The sequence below is a fragment of the Rattus norvegicus genome, chromosome 12 (genome assembly GCF_036323735.1).
Source record: "Rattus norvegicus strain BN/NHsdMcwi chromosome 12, GRCr8, whole genome shotgun sequence".
Taxonomy (NCBI): domain Eukaryota; kingdom Metazoa; phylum Chordata; class Mammalia; order Rodentia; family Muridae; genus Rattus; species Rattus norvegicus.
Window position 1 is genome coordinate 31,911,329 of NC_086030.1, and position 22,995 is coordinate 31,934,323.

General features: G+C 47.4%; 1 protein-coding gene across 12 annotated transcripts in view; it reads right to left on the reverse strand.

Moving 5' to 3' along the window:
* Positions 1-22,995, reverse strand: part of Caln1 (calneuron 1) — a 491,884-nt gene that overhangs the window by 463,365 nt on the left and 5,524 nt on the right. For 4 of the 12 annotated variants that reach the window (XM_063271556.1, XM_063271555.1, XM_063271558.1 and 1 more), the window contains one exon: positions 18,081-18,184. The gene's annotated coding sequence lies outside the window, so the exon portion shown is untranslated. 12 annotated transcript variants of the gene reach the window in all.

Genomic DNA, 22,995 nt, shown 5'->3' on the forward strand with positions numbered 1-22,995 from the left:
TGAGCTATGTGTCCTTGATGAAGCCCTGTCTCAAAAAATGGGAAGACAGGGGTTGGTGGCACGGCTCATCAGGCAAAGGCTTTGCCACCAAGCCTGACAACCTGAGTTCAATCTCTTGGATCCACAGGGTACTGGAAGAAAACAGACATGCACACACTTTGCCCTATGACCTCCACAAGCGTATCGTAGCGTGTGTGTGCTCACACCCACCCATCTTCACACACATAACTAACTACAATAAACATTTTTAATAGGAAAATGCAGGGTCCCCTCCACCTTGTTCTTCTGTGGATCTTTTTACTCTGTAGCAGAGGAAATCCAGTTCCCAGCTTCCCTTAGTGTGCAGTAGCAAGGAAAATGTTCTCGTCTCTAGGAGACTCTGACTACCTTCTCAACAATGGACCCAGTGAAAGCCGGCCATGACTGAAGCAAGGAAACCGCACCTCTTTCTTTAGAGCCTGAAAAGGTACAGAAGGAAACATGTCTGGGGAGACGGTAGAAAAGACTTGCTGAAGTCCCATTTTCAATAGCTATCCTGAACTCCAAGGATAGGTACGAGGTTAGATGGGAGAGGGCAGGTGATCGCCCACCTCCCAACACATAAACACTTTGGGAGGAAACAGAGGACCTCATTTATCCAGAAAAGCTTTGGGAGGAAACAGAGGACCTCATTTATCCAGAAAAGCTTTGGGAGGAAACAGAGAACCTCATTTATCCAGAAAAGCTTTGGGAGGAAACAGAGGACCTCATTTATCCAGGCCCTTAGTGATGTAGCCAGGCAGGTTTCTTTCTCAGGGGATCAAAATATCCAACATTCAGGCCCTGGGGAGGGAAAACAGCTCCAGGGAGCTGGCTGGGCTCCTTGCGAATGTGAGAATGTGGTGTCCCATTTGGAGCTCTCTGGAGAGTTCCGAGGGCCAAGTCTCTCGGCCTTGCTTTGACAAGAGTCACTTTTCATCTTCCTTGGCTCCGGGAGCCAGCCAAAGCATGTGGGTGAAAAAAAAATCAGTTAATAACTATGCACATTTTATAATAAATTTTAACAATTTAAGAGTACAGTACAGCTTTATTCTCGTTTTTATTTCACCACACTAATTCAGCGCATAATAACCTGCCAGGGACACAGAACCCACTTGACATATGCTTGGAGCAGCAAGATAATGGAAAGAGCTTCACGGGGACTTCAGATTACACCCCGAGCAGCAGAGGACTCCCCTTTTCTTGCGAGCATTGAGGGGTGCAGCCCTGAGTTGCTGGGAGGAGACACAAGATTGGCTCTCAGTGGCCGGCTTCGGTGTTGCTCTCTCCCCCATGGAAAGACTGGCAGAGGAGGGAGGAAAAAGCACAGATGGGATGTGCTAACAACAGTCTGGCTCTGCTGGGATCACTGCATTCCCTAGATCTCTTGGGCACTGGCTGCAAGGTGAAGTGGCTCTTTTCTTCCTGACAGCTGGCCACTCCCACCTTTCAGACCCTAGCTGAGCCCCAAGGAAATGTTCACTGGAGCACAGATTTAAAAATAAACAAACAGGGCCTGGAGAGACTGCTCTTTCAGAAGATTCCCCCCTCCAGCACCTATGTTAGATAGTTGACAATTGCCAGTAACTCCGGCTCCGGGAGATCTGACGCCCTCTTCTGGCCACTGTGGGTAACTGCATACAAATGCGCATTCACAGACACACACACACACACACACACACACACACACATAAATGAGAGTAAAATTAAATGTATTTTAAAAGGGAAAGGTATCTCCTGCTTCTAGCACCCATCTTCTGACTACCATCCCAACCAATCCCCTTCCCAAGGAAGGAAGACATCCATCCAATGGTTTCAAAGCACTGAGGAATTGAGTTTCGCTGTCCATGGTACACTCAAGGCTTTTCTCTAAAGCGCTGGTTCTCAACCTTCCTAACCCTTTAATATAGTTCCTCATGTTTGGTAACCCCCCCCCATCATGAAATTATTTTGTTGCTACTTTATAATTGTAATTTTGCTACTCTTATGAATCGTAATGCAAATATCTGATATGCAAGATATCTGGTTTGCAACCCCCAAAGGGGCCATGACCCACAGGTTGAGAATCTTTGCTAATGGATGTTGAAATAAATTAGTTGGATGGTATTGTCAGCAGTGGTTGGGGAAGAGATAACCCAGAATGGCCGACCAGCAGCCCGAGATATTTTCTTAATCGTTTAAGGACCTTTACTCAGGTAAAGCCAAATCCTGGACTTTGCCTGAGAAAATTTTAGGGTGAGCCAGTATGAAGCAGAGTAGAAATTTGTCAGAGGCTGCTCTGTAGTGTGTGTGTGTGTGTGTGTGTGTGTGTGTGTGTGTGTGTGTGTGTTTTATGTGTGTTATGTGTGTGTGTTATGTGTGTGGTGTGTGTGTTATGTGTGTGTTATGTGGTGTGTGTGTGTTATGTGTGTGTGTTATGTGTGGTGTGTGTGTGTTTGTGTGCTATGTGTGGTGTTTGTGTTATGTGTGGTGTGTGTGTTTGTGTGCTATGTGTGTGCTATGTGTGGTGTGTGTGTTATGTGTGGTGTGTGTGTTATGTGTGGTGTGTGTTATATGTGGTGTTTGTGTTATATGTGGTGTGTGTGTTTGTGTGCTACGTGTGTGCTATGTGTGGTGTGTGTGTTATGTGTGTGTTATGTGGTGTGTGTGGTTGCATGCGTGTGTTATATGTGTTATGTGTGATGTGTGTGTATGCATGTGTGTGTTATGTGTGTGTTATGTGTGGTGTGTGTGTGTGTGTTATGTGTGTGTGTGCATCAGATCTCTTGGAACAAAGTTACATGGTTGTGAGCTGCCCATCAGGTTCTGGGAGCCAAAATCAGGCCCCCTGTGAGAGCAGCAGGTGTTCTTAATCCCTGAGCCATCTCTCCATCCCTCAGGTGAACCTCTTTGGTAATAAGGGGCTCCAAGTTGCCTGGACTGGGATTATCATCTGAATAGGATTAAAACCAGTATCCATCTGAGCAGGAAGGGACTTCAGTGGTCTTCAATGTAAGCAGGGTTTCCGGCGAGATTCTTTAAAAAATTGCTGGTTTGCAATGAAGAGGGAGAAAGACCTTAAACCCACGATTCTCAACCCCTTTTGACAAACCTCTATCCCCCAAAATATTTACATTACAATTAGTAACACTAGCAAAATTATAGTTGTGAGGTAGCAGTGAAAATAATTTTATGGTTGGAGGTCACCACAGTATGAGGAATTATATTAAAGGGCCACAGCATTAGGAAGGTTGAGAGCCACTGCCTTAAGCAGTTAATAGCGTTGGAGTTCTTGCTTCTCCTCGGTGAGAGGCTTCAGCCAGACTCCAGTTAAGAACCTTCTTCCCCAGCCAGCTATACCACTCCTGGGCATACACCCAAAAGATGCTCCAACATATAACAAGGACACATGCTCTACTATGTTCATAGCAGCCTTATTTATAATAGCCAGAAGCTGGAAAGAACCCAGATGCCCTTCAACAGAGGGATGGATACAGAAAATGTGGTACATCTACACAATGGAGTACTACTCAGCTATCAAAAACAATGGCTTTATGAAATTCATAGGCAAATGGATGGAACTAGAAAATATCATCCTGAGTGAGGTAACCCAATCACAGAAGAACACACATGGTGTGCACTCACTGATAAGTGGATATTAGCCCAAAAGCTTGGAATACCCAAGATACAATTCACAGACCACATGAAGCTCAAGAAGAAGGACGACAAAAGTGTGGATGTATCAGTCCTTCTTAGAAGGGAGAACAAAATACTCATGGAAGGAAATTCAGGGACAATGAATGAATCAGAGACTGAAGGAGAGGTCATTCAGAGACTGCCCCACCTGGGGATCCATCCCATAGGCAGCCACCAAACCCAGTCACTGTTGCTGATGCCAAGAAGTGCTTGCTGACAGGAGCAAGATATGGATGTCTCCTGAGAGGCTCTGCCAGAGCCTTACTGATACAGATTAAGATGATTGCAGCTAACCATCTGACTTAGCATGGGGACCCCAATGGAGGAGTGAGAGGAAGTTCTAAAGGAGTTGAAGGAGTTTGCAACCCCATAGGAAGAACAATAATATCAACCAACCAGATCCCCCAGAGCTCCCAGGGACTAAACCATCAGCCAACTTGGAGGGACCCATGGCTCCAGCTGCATATATAGCAGAGGATGGCATTGTCGGGCATCAATAGGAAGAGAATACCTTGGTCCTGTGAAGGATCTTTTCCTCAGTGTAGGGAAATGGCAGGGTGTTGAGGTGGGAGTGGGAGAGCGGGAGGGGGAGCACCCTCATAGAAGCAGGGGGAGGGGGTATGGGAGCAGGGAGGGGGGAAGCTGGAAAGAGGATAACACTTGAAATGTAAATTCATAACCTATCCAATTAAAAAAAAGAGTTCTTTCCTTTCTTGTACCTCCTTATTTCTCCCTATATTTCTATCTTGCCTCTCTTCCGGATCTGGAAATACGGATTCATGGAAATAGTATCTATTCCCATCACAGATTTAGTAGAGCATAAACAGATGCATGTATAAAAATACAAAACTATAAACCAAGGATAAAAAGGCAGAGTGGCTTTCAAAAGACTGTCAAATGACCTAGAGACTGGAGTGGGGATGACTGAGACATTAGATAGTTCGAGAGGCCCATCTTTGATTGGCTAGTCCCATTGCTCTGGGAATGTGGCAGTACATTGTGGTGGGTGTGGTGGTTTGAATAGGATTGGCCCATGGGAAGGGGCACTGCTAGGTGTGGCCTGGTTAGAGGAAGTGTGTCACTATGGAGGCAGGGCTTTGAGGTCTCATATATATGCTCGAGTCTGGACAGTGTGATCCAGAGCCTTCTCCTGGCTGCTTGCAGAAGACAGTCTCTCCTGCTGCTGCCTTCAGATCAAGCTGTAGGACTCCAGCACCATGGAGTTCTACACCATGTCTGCCTGGATGCTACCATGCCTACTGCCATGATGATAATGGACTGAACCTCTGAAACCGTAAGCCAACTCCAATTAAATGTTGTCCTCTTTAAGAGTTGCCTCGGTCATGGTGTCTGTTCACAGCAATGAAACCCTGACTACGACAGTGCAAGCAAAATGGCTTACCTCATGGGAAGGTATGAAAATGGAGTATCCTATAAATCCCTTTAAGGGTATCCCCATGACCTAAAGACTTCTTCCTTTCAGGCTCTGCCTCTTAAACCCTACACCACCTCCTCCTACCAGTCCCAAGCAGGTGACAAAGCCTTCAACAAGTAAGACTGGGGAATGTTCTAGATCTAAGCTCGAACGGGGAGAGTCAGCTGACCAGCTTCCTTGGTTATGTCTTCCTTGTGTCACTGACCCTTAAATAGCTGTGACACTTCAGGGTCCAGCCATGGGTCTTCCTCTACCTATCGTTCACTGATCATCACATCTGACAGGACTCCCAACACCCTCTGTACTCTGACACTCAAGGCTGCCTCCGAGGTTAGGGAGATGGCTTAGTTGGTAAAGTACTTCCTGTGCAAGCATGAGGTCACAAGTTCTATCCCTAGCACTTGCACTTGCATGGTGCACTTTTAGTCTCAGTACCTAGAAGGGGAGAGAGCCCACTGGATAGCCAACTTGGCAAATCCCAGTGAGTGACCCTCAACAAGACAGATAGTGTGAGATAGACACCTGAGATTATCTCTGTTCTTCACATACATGTGCACACATATGAACACACACACACACACACACACACACGGCTGCCTCCAGCCAGTTCCTTCTAGACTCAAGTCTGACCACTCTCCCTTTCCCCCTGAGAGCCTCCACAGATATCTCCAAGTTAAAAATAAGAAACCCCAAACTGGGCTCGAGAGATGGCTCAGAGGTTAAGCACATCGTCTGCTCTTCCAGAGGTGCTGAGTTCAATGGCCAGCAACGGCACGGTGGCTCACAACCATCTATAATAAGATCTGGTGCCCTCTTCTAGCCTGCAGGCACACATGCAGGCAGGATGCTGTATACATAATAAATAAATAAATCTTTTAAAAAATAATAAAATAAATAAGAAACCTGCTGGACCTGCCCCATTTATGGGGTCTCCATCTCAGGCCACAGGAGCCTGAGTCACTGCCCACTCCTCTCCTTTCACACTGCTGCTCAATCCACCCACAAACCCACTTGCTTCCTGCCTAGAAAGAGAAAAGCAGAAGCCTGGCACTTCCCACACATCCTCAGTGACCCCTTAACCAACCATCTTCTATTCCACCCAGTGTCCTGGTTTCATTTCTGTTGCTGTGATAAAATACTCTGACAAAAATTAACTTAGAGAAGAAAGAATATATTTGAATTGCAAGCCCAAGTTCATCACTTCCGGGGCCGGTGGGGTAGGGGGCTTTATCATGGCAGGAACTCAGGCAGCTAGCCACATAAAACTGGATCAAGAGCAGAAAGAAATGGATACACCCATACTGCCTACTTCTTCTAATACTCCGTTTAGCTTTTAGGATTCTCATGCAGCTCACGAAGCCCCTGCCTAGGGAATGGTGCCACCCACGATGGACTGAGCATACCTACGTTGATTAACAATCAAGACAATCCCTCACTCACATGCGTACCAGTCAACCTGATCTAAACAACTCTTCAGTTGAAGCTCTCTTCTGAGATGGCTCCATGCTGTATCAAATTGACAGCTAGGGCTGGAGAGATGGCTCAGTGGTTAAGAGCACTGACTGCTCTTCCAGAGGTCCTGAGTTCAATTCCCAGCAACCACATGGTGGCTCACAACCATCTGTAACAGGATCCGATGTCCTCTTCCGGTGTGTCTGAAGACAGCAACAATGTATTCAAATTGGCAGCTAGACCTGCACAATAAACCCACACCCCGGCTTGTCTGCATCCCTTCCCAACCCCACCCCCTACCTCCACACGGAAGTGAAGATCATTTCTTCACAAGATCAGTGCTTCTGCTTTTGATCAGCATTCAATGCTTGTGAGAATTCCTTTTCCAAGGAAACATAAAAAAGCATCTACCCCCCCCCCTCCTCATAAGGTCCCAATGACAAACAAGTACAGTGCTACCACAGTTCCTCCTGAGGAACCAATGAGCTTCTGGGCTTACTTAAAGAGCATGGGGGCGGGGGAGTGGAGGAGTGCACGAGTCACAGGTCAGGAATATGAAGGGTCAGTTCTCTCCTTCCACCAACTGTGGATCTAACACAGTTTGCCAAGCTTGGTGGAAAGTCCTTTATCCAATGAATCATACCTATAAATCATACCTTTAAGAAGAAAATTGATGGAGCGCGGATATAACTCAGTTGGTGCCATGCTTGTCCAGTGTGCATGAAGCCCTGAGTTCTATCCTGTTGTATGCCCCCTTCCCTGTAGACATACAAACAGTTTCTACCTCTTTTTCCTAAGATTCCAACAACAGAACAATATATGGTCCCACCAACGTTCACTCCAGGGAACCAATGAATTTATTGGGCTTTCTTCCAGAAAGGTAAGGGGTTACTGGTAGAATGAGGCTGGGGAGCCCTAGTATGGTTCCGCAAAGTCTTCACCCAGTGTGAATGATGGCTTCCCCATATCTATATAGATAGAGCCCCTTCAATTAACCTCCTTCAAGCCTTTGTACTCTAGCACCTCCAAAGACCCCAGGCTACTTGCAAGAAGGGCAGAGATGTATATGATGACCATCCCCACCCTCTCCTTCTAAGAGAGAATGTCAGGAGTCAACAGGCCCAACTGTGATTGCTTCTCGAAAGCAGGCGCTGATGCTGTCATGAAGACAGTTCACCCCAGAGGACTAGCACACTGCCTCCCATCTCCCTCAACCTCAAAGCCACAGCTCTTACAGTGATTTCAAGACTCATTATGCCATAGAGGGGACTATATGATCCATCTCCTCTTGTCTCATTTTGGAGACAGGGTCTACTACATCCTCGGTTAGCCTCAAACTGACTGCACGGTTAAAGGTGATCTTGAGCTTCTGATCACGTAGGCAGGAGGCTGCCTCTCCTTCCCAAATGCTGGGATGACAGATGGACACCATCATACCTAGTTTAAGAAGTACTGGGGGGGGTGGACCTCGGGGCTTCTGCATGCTAGGCAAGAGCTCTGTCAACTCAGTTATATCCCCAGCCCAGACCTCCACTACGAGGCTGAAGCATCTACACATGCACATACAGAGACAGACAGACTGACTGACAGACAGACAGAGACACAGACAAAGAGACAGAGATTGATTGGGACAGGGGTGTGAAGGACGTGGCGGAGAAGATTAGTTTTCTCTCTTAGAACAAAATCCTTCCCCTTGAAGAATCCGAGGCCCTTTGTAATCTGGCCACATCTCCAGCCTTCCTCTCGCCATGTGGCTATGGAAGGCATAGCCAACTGGAATCTCTATCACCCCCCTAAAGTGGTTCATTAACTTCTGACCTGTACATGGGCTACTTACAGGTCTAGAATGTTCTCTCAGTGTCACTCCTTTGGGGGAATCTATGTAGGGGTCACTTACTTGAAGGAAGATTTCTCTGACCCCAAGTTAGGTAGATTTCATAGATTTCTTGCCAGAACCTTGGCCACTTGGAATCTCTATCGTTGAACAATCCACTTTATAAAGCTGCGAGGTTTCAGGGATTTCCTTACAGGAATGGAAAACTAAACAAAATAAGTATCCAGAAAGCACTATTCATTGTCTCGAAAGGCACTGAGTGTCTCCACACTGATCACCTTATTGATTATTGTTTAATAAATTGGTTGACGTCTTCTCCATAGTAGAGCAATTATATAAGCAGATCTTCCTATCCAGAGCTGTTTCTACCTTTCAGAGCCTTTCCTCAACACTTAAGGAGGAGGCAGTCGCTCATGGTAGGGGACTCCTCTACCATACGCTTGCCCTGACAGACTGGACTGGTACCAAGGACATCCGGAGCCCACAGGCATCTGATACAGGTCTCAGAACAGGAAGCAACTACTTTTTACCATGATTCAAGTTTCTCCCCCAACAGATATGCTTTAGTGCACACTTATTACTGCTGTGGGATTCTTCTGTAACTCTGGCTCGACTGCATCCCTTCAGTAAACTAGTGAGAAACGGTGGTGCCCGGTCATTAAAAATCACCTGTGTTGATGACTGAACGTCCACGAAACATCATGTATTCGTTCAATTAACTTTTATGGAGCAGAAATGTCTGGCTAGAAATGCTCCAGCCTTTGGGAGAAAGGTAATGGCAGAATAGCATAGGAGAGGTCACCCCTGCCTTCAGAAAAGGCTCAGTCCAGCTGTCAGGGGAGGACCTATTGTAGTTATCTAAATGGCTCTCGCCTTGCGTTGATGCACACTTAATTGATAGCAGCAGAAACAGGAGATGGTCTTTCCTTGTGCCTAGGACATACATGGACTTCAGGTGCATTACCTCTCTCAACCCTGACACCTTTAACCTATGGCAGATTAGAGCAGCGAGGACCGAGGACCGGTGACAACAGATCACCTGCCAGGCCACACAGTGAGTTCCAGGCTATCAGCCCTCTCCGTCTCACACCCCAATACTCTGAGCACCCCCTCAGGTCATGTAGCGGATGCTAATGGTTACAGATGGTGGTGCCTGCTCCCACTTTAGCACATGGCGGGGCATGGGGATCACCATGTGTTAGAGATCAGCCTGAGCAAATGCTCTGTCTCAAAAAAAAAAAAAAAAAAAAAGTCTAGGGATGTGCTCAGTTGGGAAAGAGCGAGTCTAGCATGCCCAGAGCCCGAGTTCAAGTCCCAACACTCCATGAGCCAGGAGCGCTTGCACACACCTGTAATGCTAACACTGAAGAAATGAAGGCAGGGAAATCAGAAGTTCAAGGTCAGTCTTAACTAGAGAACTCAAGAACCTGAATTGTATCCCCAACAAAAACCACATAAAAATGCCAGGCATGGTGTTGGATACTAGTAATCCTAGTCCTGGGGACACAGAGACTGAAGGATCTGGGGACCCACTGGTCAGCCAGTCCAGCCTAGTTGGTAAAGTCCAGGCCAGTGAAAGACCCTATCTTAAAGGAGGTGGGTGGGCAGCATTCCAGAGGTTGACCTCTGACCTTTATACATATGCTGACATACACACCCACTAAAACAGGGGTTCTTGACTTTTTTTTCATGCTGCAAACCCTTTTAATACAGTTCCTTGTGTTGTGGTGGCCCCAGCCACCCATAAAATCACTTTGTTGCTACTTCATGACTAGTCTCGCTAGGGTTACGAATCATAATGTAAACATCTGTGTTTCTACAGGGGTCTCGTCATAATGTAAAACATCTGTGTCTCTACAGGGGTCGCCCAGGTAAAAAGTCATTCGACACCTACACCACACCCCAGGGGCCTCGACCCACAGGTTAAGTACTGATGCACTAACAGATAAAAAGGCTCTTAAAGGACTGAATGACAGATTATCTGTGTTGCCAGATCTAGGCAAACCCCGCTGAAAGCTTTACTCAACTTGAAGGCCAGAAGATATCAGTAAATTGAAAACACACATGCCCCATTAACTTGCGACGACAAATGGTTGAGGAAAAACAACAGTCCTCTGATTTACTTATTGTTCACAGGTCCCTGCCAGGACAGAGACATCCTTTGTGATACACACCCCAGGCCTCTCTTGTCAAAACCTCAGAAAGCTGGGAGGGGGGCTGTTTGCAACATCACACAGAGCAGCGGGGGGGGGGGGGGGGGGGTTCGAACTGCCACACAAATCCCCCAGTAGCCACAGACATTGGCCAGTCCATCGTGTGCTACATTCTAGGGCTCTGAGCAGTCTCCCCTAACCAGAGAGTTTCAAGCTGTAGAAAAGTTTGTTTTTTCTACTAATACAGATTGCAACGGACCTACGGTGTACGAGAAGCAGATGCTTAAACCCAGAGGAAATGCCCAGCCTTGACTAGGGGGATTGGGAAGGATTCCACGCATAAGAACTACTGTTCAAACAAATATTCTGAACCTCTGTTGGTGCTAACAATTGGTGGAGGGGGACTCCCTACTGACATAACTGGGTTACAGCTCACCTTCGTCCTAAAGGTTTAGAAGGGATGCTCCTCACCCAGGTTTAAAAAGGAGTCACTGGGAGACATCTGCAAAGGAGTTTTCTCTTCCTAGATGAGTCTCCCTGATGAGAAGTTGATATCCCTGCCCCAAGGCCAAGTGGATCCAGGGAGCCGGTATTCAGAATAAAGAAGCAACCATCTTCAGGACACTGGCTTTCAGGGTCGTCTATGGAGAGATGGACGCTGACTGAAAGGAAACCTTTTCCTTGGGTCTAGGCTGAGAGGAGAGGTTCACCCCCAGAAGGAGGCTGTGTGGGGGTGGAAACAAATCAATGTAGAATTTGTAGATGGATGTGTGCTCTGGGCCCGTGTACAATTTACAAGTGCAATGTGAAAAGAAAATAAATCTTTCTCCCTCGTTCTCCCTCGTTCTCTCCCTCGCCTTCCCTCCTCGCTCTTTTTCTATCTGCCAGGCTCCAGCAGATTCCTAAATCAAAACAAGTCTTTAGAAGAGAGCCTCAGGCTGGGCTAGAAGAGAGTTTCCTCAAGAGGCAGAGGGAAGGGGTGAAGGATCTTTGAGAACAGAGAGCAAGCTTTTTTCCCCCCCAAACCTGGCACCGTTCAGAGTCTAGGGTACCGGGACAGGTGTTGACATGGGGCACCTCTGGGATGATTTCTGAAAAGTTGTATGGTTTGCACAGCCATCTTCCTTCTGAGTGGCAGGTCATGGATTTCTTTCAGAAAAGCAAACTGAGTCAGGGTAACGTCCTTTTTCATGATCACCAAACAGTCAAGGGACCCAGCCAGGAGAAGATGCTTTTGCACAAGCCAGAGCCGAACTAACGATGTTTTCCCCACTTCTGCAGCCCACCTGAGCAGCTAGGTGAAGCCAGGGCCAAAACAAACAAATGAGGACCACCCTCCAACACGTCCCTTCCCTCCCCTCCTTCCCTCCAAAGCCCAGGGAATCAAGACTTGATTTGTCTCAACTAAATCCTGAGCTGGGGGGGGTCCGGAGAGGATGAAGAGGGAAAGAGGAGAGCCGGGGGGGCCAGGCAGCGTCCATGCAGTTAGTGTCTTATTGATTTAGAGGCACACACGAGCCAGCGGAAAGGACCATACCTCCTGCTGATCTCGGGAGAAGTGCTCCAAGATCCATGGCTGTGGAGTTGGGGGAGAGTCGCTAAGCCATCTGAAGGAACAGAGCACTGCAGCTCCTCAGCCTGATGGACCAGGGCGAGCTTTAATTAACAGGGTCTGATGCCTCTTCTTTTTTGGTAACTGAGCAGATTTAAAGGGCTAGAGACCCAATTTGAAGGGTGCTGCTGCCTGCTGCTGCTACTCGGGCTGCTGCTACTCGGGCTGCTGCTGCTGTGGCTGCTCCTGGCTGCTGCTCTCGGCTGCTGAGAAAGCTTCCTGCAGCTTGCTAGTTCCAATGAGGAGATGGAGCCAGGAGGACAGGAAATGGGGCTGCTCGTGCAGGGTCTCTTGGGATCTGAGGTTGGGAAACTGGACCACGGGTACCAAGCACAGCCCACAGCAGTGAGTACCAACGTCCTGCCTGTTGTCCTCTTTGGCCAAGGAGAAGGGCTGCACTGGAGGGGGTAGGCAGGTAGCATCAAGGGCACCCTGTCCCCACCGGAGCCTGGACTGGACGCTGGTCAGGGAGAGTGGGAGGGAGTTTCTGTTCAGAGAGGGTTCCTTGAGCATGACCACTGTAGAATGTACACATTCAGACACAAGCCTGCCCTTGCACATGCTTGCCTGCGTGCACACACACACACACACACACACACACACTCACACACATACACACACCTGTGTGCAGACACCTATATGGGGCTAGAGAGATAGCTCGTCTGTTAAAGGCTAAGCTCTTAACCAAAAAAGATATCTGTGTGCATACACACCAGTCCATGTAGATGTGCCTATGTACACATACAGGTCTAATCTCTCTCTCTCTCTCTCTCTCTCTCTCTCTCTCTCTCTCTCTCTCTCTCTCTGTGTGTGTGTGTGTGTGTGTGTGTGTCTGTCTGTCTGTCTGTCTCTCTCTCTCTTTCTCTCTCACACACACACACACAAAGCTCATATACATACATGTCTACTTGAGTATACACACATCTACTTGCATACAGAAGGTGCCTCCCCGACACCTTCCAATACCAGACTTATGTCCCCTACACCTATAACTTACAGTAATAGTAATGTGACCAAGAAAATCTGTAACATCAAGCTTGGCTAAGAGAGCAGCCAAGAGTTAGATGTCCACAGACACGAGGAAAAGGAACACGTTGTGTGAAATTTCTGCTGAGTTCCTAAGTCCCTGCTGCTTCTGAGAGAACACATACCCTCGTTAAAGACCATATTAACTTTTTTTTAAAAAAAAAAAGGTTGGATTTATTTTTGTTTTATGTGGATATGTGTGTGTATGTGTGTACACAAGCATGCACACATGCAAGTGTGTGCACGCATGCAAAGGCTGGATGAGGGACGTGGGTGCTGGATCCCTTGGAGTTAGAGTTCTATAGGGTTGTGAGTCCTTTCCAAGGTGGGTGCAGGGTAGGAGCAGAAAGCTTGCACACTTAGCTGCTGAGCCATCTTTCCAGCTCCAGGAACTGTGTAATTGTTGACACTATCACAGCGGAGACCCTTTGACACGATGCCTTTCTCCCTCCTCCTGCTAAGGCAGCCACTGGCCTCTCAGTAGTCTTCTCCATGGCCACTCCATGCCCCTGCCTCCCGTTTCTTTAGTCAGTTCGTTTAGTGGCACCTTACCAGGTACTCTGTGACTATGTGTGTGGAGGGGGCTGATGCATGCTGGGTAATGGACGCATGCAGAGGTAAGAGCTGTGTTTTCCTGTGTTGCCCTCCCCCTTCTTTTCTAAGACAGAGTCTCTCACTGACCTGGAGCTCAACTATTTGGCTCCATGGGCCCCACTGCTTATCCCGCAGATCTTCCTGTCCCCATATCCCCTGTTCTGGGGTTACAAGCACAAGCCATCATGCCTGGCTTTTTATATGGGTGCTTGGGGTTCAAACTCAGGTCCTCGTACTTAGATGACAGGTACTAATCCAGTGAAGTCGTCTTCCCAGCCCTTGCCTGAGATTTTTTAATTCCATTCACCCCCAACAAGAAAACGAAATAGAGTCAGCCAATCAACGTTCAGCATCTAACAGTCTCCCGTGTACAGGTCCGAGTGCATGCTAAGATTGTGGGTGTGAAGGGGAGGTCTCAGATTCCTCCCTAGGATGCTACAGTCAGGTGTAGGACCATCTTCTCCTCTTAAACCTGCCTTTGTGACTCACGAAATGACAAGGTCAAACCAAGCCAGCGATGCTCTATATGGAAAGAGGAAGCAAAGAGGAGACGGGGACTTTTCAAAAGCTCATCCAATTATAGCAGCACTGAGCTTAACCAAACCTAGATGATTGAAACAGCCTCGTGAAGAGAGTATGCACGTAAAAAGGGAACCATGAAACAGCACACAGGCCTTTAAGGAGATGAGAAGTGAGAGGTGGACAAGGGATCCCCTACTCCCTCCTCCCTCTGAGAAATGGATCCCCCATTCCCTCCTCCCCACTGAGAAATGGTCCCTGCATCTGGCCCAGGTGGCCAAAGAGAGAAAGTCATTCTTTAGACCTCACGTGGGACATAGGCAGAATCCCTGCTTCCCTCTGCTCATCCACTGCCAGCTACCTGCAGCGTCACCACCCTCACATGCACGTGTGCTGGCCACAGCAGCCCTCCACACACTTAGAGCGTACCCCACAGAGAATCTGACATCACCCTCTTGGACCCAAGTTCTGCGCACTTCCTTGCCCTGTGCCTCTTGAGGGGGTTTCTGTGTCACCTTTTCCTCATGCTGACTAGAAAGCAAGCCAATCCCAGCACTTATAAGGTGAAGGCGAGGGGTGGGGGAGTTCCCAGAATAGCCTGGGCTACATAATGAGATGAAAGAAAGGAAGAAAGGAGGAAATGAATAAAGGAAGGAAGAAAGAAAAAAGAAAGAAGGAAGGAGGAAAGGGAGAAAGGAAGGAAAGGGAATGGAAAGAGAGAGGAGAGAAGAGAAGAGAAAGAAAGAAAGAGAGAAAAGAAGGAAGAAAGATGGGAGGAAGAAAGAGGGAGGGGGAAAGAATGAAAGAAATAAAGGAGGAAGGAAGAAGGAAAATGAGATAGAAGAAAAGAAAAAGGGAGATGGAGGGAAGGAAGGTAGGAAATAAAAGAAAGAAAGGAAGAAATGGGGAAATGAAAAGGAGGAAGAGAAAGAAGGGGAGGAGGGAAGGAGGAAGAGAAGGAGGAGGGGAGGGAGGGAGGACTAAAGAAGAAAGACTGATGATATAATGTGTCCTTTCCCTAGTGATTGACAGGGGGCTGCCCGCCCTCTCCACCCTTGTCTCTCCACCTCAACCCACCTTACCATTCAGACAGGGTCCCTCAGTGGATCTGAAGGTCATGGTTTGCATCAAGTGAGTACCCAGGATCCATCTGTTTCTGCCTCCCCAGCACTGGAGTTAGAGCCATGTACCACTCTAGTAGACTCCTTTTTACATAACTGCTGGGGATTCAAACTCAGGTCCTCGTGCTCGAGCAGCAAGCCCTTTAGCCATATCATCAACCCCTCGGTGTCCTTTGATAACTGCTAACCCAACCTTGCTGTATCCTTAAGAGAAGAAAAGGATTGGTCTGTCCCGAGTCAGAGAAAAAAGTACATCAGGATCACAACCCTCAAGGAGTGGAGTGGATGCCATCGAAGGACCCCTGAGTTGGAACCCTCCTCAGAGGTCTGACTAAAAACTCCATCAAGCCCTTGTCAGGCCAAGTAATGTCACCTTTGCCTTTGGTTCTTCTACTCCTAGGCTGGTAGCCCTTCTTGTAGTTACTAATTCCTGGGCAAGTTCAACTTTCCAATTTCTGTGCAACTACTCCCATGTGTTAAGTGCCATCTGTTTGAAACATCTAGTATGGTTTTTGTTTTCCTGACTGGACAAGATTTTTTTTCCCTTGGAAATCCCAAATTGGAATGTTCTAATAGTCACGATTAAGCCTCAGTCAGAGCGTTCTGGCATAAAGTACATATCTTGGAGTATGTTAACATTTACCAATTAAATGAAATTATAAGAGAGTAAGAGAGAGAGAATGGGAGCTCATCCTTGGAGGATGCTGGCACAGCTCGGTGTCACCTATTTATCATCGACGACACCAAATTTATAGGCATCAAGAAAGAAAAATATCGGGGTTGGGGATTTAGCTCAGTGGTAGAGCGCTTGCCTAGGAAGCGCAAGGCCCTGGGTTCAGTCCCCAGCTCCGAAAAAAAGAAAAAGAAAAAGAAAAAAAGAAAAATATCCCCAGCCCAATTTTACATCCAATAAATATAAAACAAAAAAAAAATTAGGAGGCAAGAGAGAAATTTGAGAATTGGCCTGAAGGCCACCCTAACAGATAAAGACAATCGCAATAACATGCGCACGGTCGTCATGCTCATAACTGACCTTTGGTTCATTGTGTCAGGTCAACAAGAGCACACTGTATTGATACTTCAGAAGTTGAACAGTATAGCTGGGAGAAAAATCTGAGAAACTGAACTCATCTCTTAGTGTACCCCACATGCGGTCTCTAACAGACAGACAGACAGACAGACAGACAGACATAGATAGGTAGGTAGATGATAGATAAGTAGCTAGATGATAGATAGATAGATATAGATTATAGATATAGAGAATACATATGAGTATAGGTAACAGATTATAGATATATAGAAGTAGACATAGATTATAGGTATAGATTATAGGTATAGGCATAGACGATAGATAGATAGATAGATAGATAGATAGATAGATAGATAGATTGATTGATTGATTGATTATAGGTATGATTATAGATATATATTACAGCTGTATAGGTATAGATTATAGGTATAGGCAAAGATAGATATAGATATAGGCAAACAAATCAGTCACTTTGGAAACAGAAGAATATGGAGCCCACACTGGAGAAACTCCTTTAAGGCAAGGTCTACTGAGGCCTCCATCATCTTCTTTCTACACACTGAGGAGAATGAATGAGCCTGTTTGTAGTTACTGTAACAAAGTACCTAGGTTGGCAGCTTTATAAAGAAAAAAGGTTCAGCTCATGGTTTCTGAATCCAAAAGTCCAAGTTTGGGAGACCTGAGTAATAGTCCGGCCTGAGGGCCCATGGATAAGGTGGTTGGGAACATGATGGAGCTGAGGACACACGATCACAATGCTGAATAGGATGTCAGAGCACGGGGTGAGGCCGGATTCGTTCTATAATGATCCCCTCCTGAGAACTATGCTGGATCATCTCCATTGGCAATTAGACCAGATCGAAGGATGCTTAGGAAATTAGGGAGACACAATTCTAGGAATGTCCGAGAGGGCATTTCCAGGAATGATTGGCATGTGGGAGAGCAAATGAGAAGACTAGGCCTGATAGTGTGTAGGCTACATTATCCAATAGCCCGGGAATTAGGATGGGAGGGGGCGGGACAGGAAGCTAGCCAAGCAGGCAGCGCTGCTCTTCCTCCTCATCTGTCTACTGCAGCTGCCGTCACCGTCACCTGTGAACAGTCGACTCCAGCGCTTCAGTCTTTGATGACCCACAGACACTTCCCCAAGAAACCTCCAGGCCTTCGGCCTCACACTAGGGCTGCATCATGGGTCCAGACTACAGGAAGTTGGTGGTGCCCGGCATGAGGAATTTCATCAGTGGGTGTTACTAGTGCTTCCAGCTACTGGGTTCTCTGACCATCCAGCATGCAGATGGTCACTGTGGGGCTCTGCTGCTGGCAATTATGTGAGCCAGTCCGATAAATGTTCCTGTGATCATTTTATAATGCTATATATTATAATATATAGTGTGTATTACCACATAGAAGCTTCTGTTCGTTCTGTTCTTCTAGAGACCCCTAATACAGGAAGTAACCTATATGCTACCTTAACACTGAGACCACTGCTACCCCGCATGGAAACACATCTTCACATGCATGCATAACAACACACACACACACACACACACACACACACACACAGACACGGATTAAAAAAAAATAATTGGGCCAGGTGATCATGGCACATACCTTTAATCCCAGCACTCAAGAGGCAGAGGCAACTGGGCCTCAGTCTCAGCCCAGCCTGGTCTACAGAGACAGCTCCAGGATAGCCAGGGCTACACAGATAAACCCTAAGAAAAAAACAAAAAACCAAAAAACCAAAACAAACAAAAAATAGTTACAATAAAGGCAAATATATGAGACAAAAAATACACAGGGACGTTCCAGGTTCTCCTCACAGATGACACTCTCCTCACAGACACCCTCCTCACAGACACTCTCCTCACAGACAGACACTCTCCTCACAGACAGACACTTTGCTCACAGACACTCTCCTCACAGACAGACACTCTCCTCACAGACAGACACTCTGCTCACAGACACTCTCCTCACAGACAGACACTCTCCTCACAGACAGACACTCTCCTCACAGACAGACACTCTCCTCACAGACACTCTCCTCACAGACACCCTCCTCACAGACGCTCTCCTCACAGACGCTCTCCTCACAGACGCTCTCCTCACAGACAGACATTCTCCTCACAGACAGACACTCTCCTCACAGACACTCTCCTCACAGACAGACACTCTCCTCACAGACAGACATTCTCCTCACAGACAGACACTCTCCTCACAGACAGACAATCTCCTCACAGACAGACACTCTCCTCACAGACACTCCCCTCACACTCTCCTCACAGACACTCTCCTCACAGACAGACACTCTCCTCACAGACACTCTCCTCACAGACACCAACCGACTCAGGTTAGGTGGGAACCTTTAGAGGTAGATGGGAATGACTAGCCCGAAAGATAATGGATGTTACTGGTTTGAATGGGAGCCACTGCTGCTGGTCAGACTGCAGAGGGAAGCTGGGCTACATTGTGACGATTTGTGTCTCGTGGGAGGAGAGAAGAGCCACTGTAAGGCTTATCTGGGTCCTGTCCTGGTGACATAGGTACCTTTGAAAAAATATCCTTCAGCTATACGAGGGACCTAATGGGTCACAAGTCAACCTAAACGGCAAATAAAATGTAAGGGGACTCGCAATTGGAAAACAATTATATAAACCTTTCTAAAAGAGAAGTTATGTCCCACCCAGCCCCCCTCAGCACTATTTCAGAGGAAAGTCAAACTCCGCAGTCTGGCTTGAAGGTTCTTTATGAACCGCTGGCAGGAAATTACCTTTCACCACATCTCCTCCTTCCAGCTCCTAGCTGACGAAAATAGTTCCAGACACATAGAAGCGCTGTCGACGCCCGGAAGAGGCTAGCTAGCTTCACACAATCTGGCCTAGGCATGTTCTGCCAGCTCGGGGGGATAACCGTCCCCGGCCCCTGGTAAACACCTAATTATCTACCAATGCCCTACACAGACGTATTCACTGGGAGACATCCCAAAGATCGGTTTCTCTGAAACCCTTTCTTCTCTATTCCCTAAGCAGAGAGGTATCCTCCTTCTCTTACAGCAGCCAGCCCACTGGATAGACATCTTAGTTTTCTCCCAGAAGCTGTCTCCCACTCTATAAGAGGCAGGCATTTCTCCATGAGACAAATGTCCCACTCCTAAAGGAATAGAAGTCTCTCATCACGGTACGCTTAGCTTATCTAATACAGGGCAGGCTCACAATAACTTCACATTTTTTGTTTATTATTAGTGTGTGTGTGTGTGTGTGTGTGTGTGTGTGTGTACATGCTATTGAGACACACATGCTACAGCACGTGTGTGGAAGCCAGAGGACAACTTTGTGACTTTGTGGAGTTGTTCCTCTTTCTATTATTAAGCAGGCTCTGGGGATCAAACTCAGGTTGTCAAGCTTTTGCAGCAAGCACTTTACCCGACTAAGCCATCTCACTGGCGCCAGAAAATTTTGATTAACCTGAGTTGATGCCCAGGTAGGAAGGCCAACACTGTAATCCAAGCACTCAGAAGGTTAAACCAGGAGAATAATGAGTTCGAGGTCAGCCTGGGATAGATACACCCCTCCCCCCACCCTACTGCCACCCCACTCCCACCCCAGAAAAGCAGTGGATCTGCTTCTATATTAAGAAGCTAAGAAAGCTTACTGTCTGGCATCAATGAGAAGTAGTCAAAGTACATGCCCCGTAACAGGGAGCTAGCTACCCAGGACACAGGGAGCTGTGCTAGGGAAACCGGCTCCTAAGTGCTGGGTTACAGACATGTGTCACCACACCGGGGCAGCTCCTGTGTCTTGTGATAAACCATCACATCTATAGGGATCGATCAGGGGAGGTAGTTTCAGAAGATGCCTCCACAGAGGGTCACCGTTTTTCCTGGTGTTGAGACAGAGAGCTTTCCCTCCCAGAATCCCTGTGAATCTGGATTCACCATCCTGATTCTTAAGTTCAAGGTTTCAAATGATTTTCAAGTAACAGAAATAACATGCTGTTTGCGTCTCCAACCATCTCCTAGCCTCTGCTCGGTTACACATTCTACTTCCTCCTCCCCTTCACTGGTTTCCCTGAGCTGGCAGAAAATGGCAACCCAAGGAAGGGTGTGACACCCACCCCCTAAAGCATGAATGGTGGCCAGGAAAGCTAAAGACGCCACTCATAAAACTTGTCGCCACAGGATAGGAACTCTGGGCCTGAGAAGCTATAGTGAAAACCCCCTCCCTGGTGGAGATGTGAACCTTCCTCAGAAGGCTCCAAGAACAAACCAAAGTACAGTTATACTGAAGTACCCCTTGGGGGACCACTGAGCTTATGGGTTTACTTTAAAAGCATAGGTGAATGAGGAGCTACTGACAGGAACTTGCAGGCCTCCCGAAGTAGCCACACCAGGAAGTCTTCACCCAGCATCACTGACAGCTTCCCCACAGCCTCACAGAGTGAATCCCCCTCTAGTCTTCCTCAGCCTATACACAGTAGCTCTTCCCAGGACCACTCCCCAACAACCATTGCATACACATGGCTAAAAGGAATGGCTGAATATCAGGTGAGGGTCCAGAGTCCACTCCCCTCCTCTAAAGGACTGTCAAGAGTCCTCACGCTCACTCCCGGTGAGACACTGGTGTCCTGATGTCCTGAAGTGGGAGGCTGTGTGGCTCTGGAGATAATAGCTTGCCAGAGAAGCTCCCCCTAAATCCAGACACAGAGGAGTGATTACATAGGAGCTGGGCCGCCATGGTGCATTCTGGGTAATGCAAAAATCCCAAAGAGGCCAGGAGGTGCCCCCCCCCAAATGGATTCCTGAAAGGATAAATGGTTTGATACACCACTTCACCCCATCTGCGTAACCTTTGGCCCCAACGCAGCTAGGTGTGCAGCCTGCCTCTCTGACTGGAAACCCTGCCAGCATAGAGCTCTGGATGATGTATGAATGGCAGTGTCCTTTCCCTAAATCCGGTTGCTGTCAACTAGCAAGGCCACCTCCCGATGTTCCAAGGCTGGATATCTTTTTATCTCTGCCCTGAGAAGATGCCAAAGTCAAGAAGAATGCCACCGCCGTTGGCTTCTAAAGAAACACATCCGTCAGAGAGCCAGTGGTATGTGTGCAAGCCAAGGCCCAGAGAGTTTATCTGACATCTGACGCACGTCCACAACCCCTGGATCCCGGATCCACACGCAGAAAACCCCACCATGAAGACAGAGCAATAAAATGACTGAGATTGGAGGAACAGGCGACTCCTGAGAAGAGGTCAGCCCCAGGAGGGGAGTGAATAGCCTGTCAAGTCAGCTCTTCCTGGTCATGGCACAGAAACCACAGAGGGAGCCTTAAACAGAGGAAGGTTGCAGGCTTGTAAGGTCCATCAAGACCCACTCCCTTTCCCTGAACAAAAGAGCCCTCTGTGGTGGTTAATATCATCCACTTGATGGGACCTAGAATCTCCTAGGAGACACTGGTCTGGGCGTGTCTGGGTTAATTGAGACTGAGGCTAATTGAGGGGAGGTAACCTATCCTGGATGTGGGCAGCACCATTCCACACCATTCCTAGACTGAATACAAAGGAGACAGGGAGCTGAGCTCCAGCATCGGTCTCTCTCCGCTTCGGCTTCCACAGGACTGTGGATACAATGTGACCAGCTCTCTCACACTCTTGAGCCATGCCTTCCCCCACTATGACTGACTGTATTCCCTCGAACTGAGAGCCTCAGTAAACCCTCCTCCCTTAAGCAGCTTCTGCCAGGTACATGGTCAATGCAATAAGAAAAATAACTAAAAGACTCCTGTGTGTTATAAAGTGTACCAGCCCAACTATTTGCTTACTCGAGGGTTGAACTTGATTTTTATTGTCAATAGCCATAAGCCTTGTCCACGTACCTACGACTATACACACAAGTCATAGAAAATTAAAAAGCACAGAGGGGTGACCCCAAAACTGCCATAACCCAAGAGTCACCAATATTTTAAAATTTATTTCTGTTTGTTGATAGTAAGAGGGGACTGCAGAGACCGTTCAGCAGTTAAGGGTGCTTATTGAGCAAGCCTGAGGGCTGGAGGTCAAATCCCAGCACCCATATAACAAGCTAGACTACAAACCAGGCATCCTTTGTCTGGATGGGAAGGAGACAGAAGGATCATTGGGGCTTATGGTTACCCAGCCTAGGAGAAAAACACCTGCCCCACATTCAGAGAGACATTTCCTCAAAGAAGTAAGTGAACAGTAATAGAAGTAGACACCTGACACTCTTTCCTGATCTACACACACATACATACACACACACACACAAAGTTTATAGTTGCCAACAAGAAAATATCCACTCCTTATTGCCTGTTTTTCTATACTACTGTGATGACCATAACCATAGTTCTGCTGACTGTGACCCACTGAGACACTGCTAAAAGACCCAGCCTAGAGACCCAGAGGAGAGAGAGAGACCATGTCAGGTCGTATTCAACAGCTACACAGGTTGCCTTGGAGGCTGAGACTAGAACCTCATTTGCTTTCTCAAGTGTTACACTGTCTTTCCTGGGAAG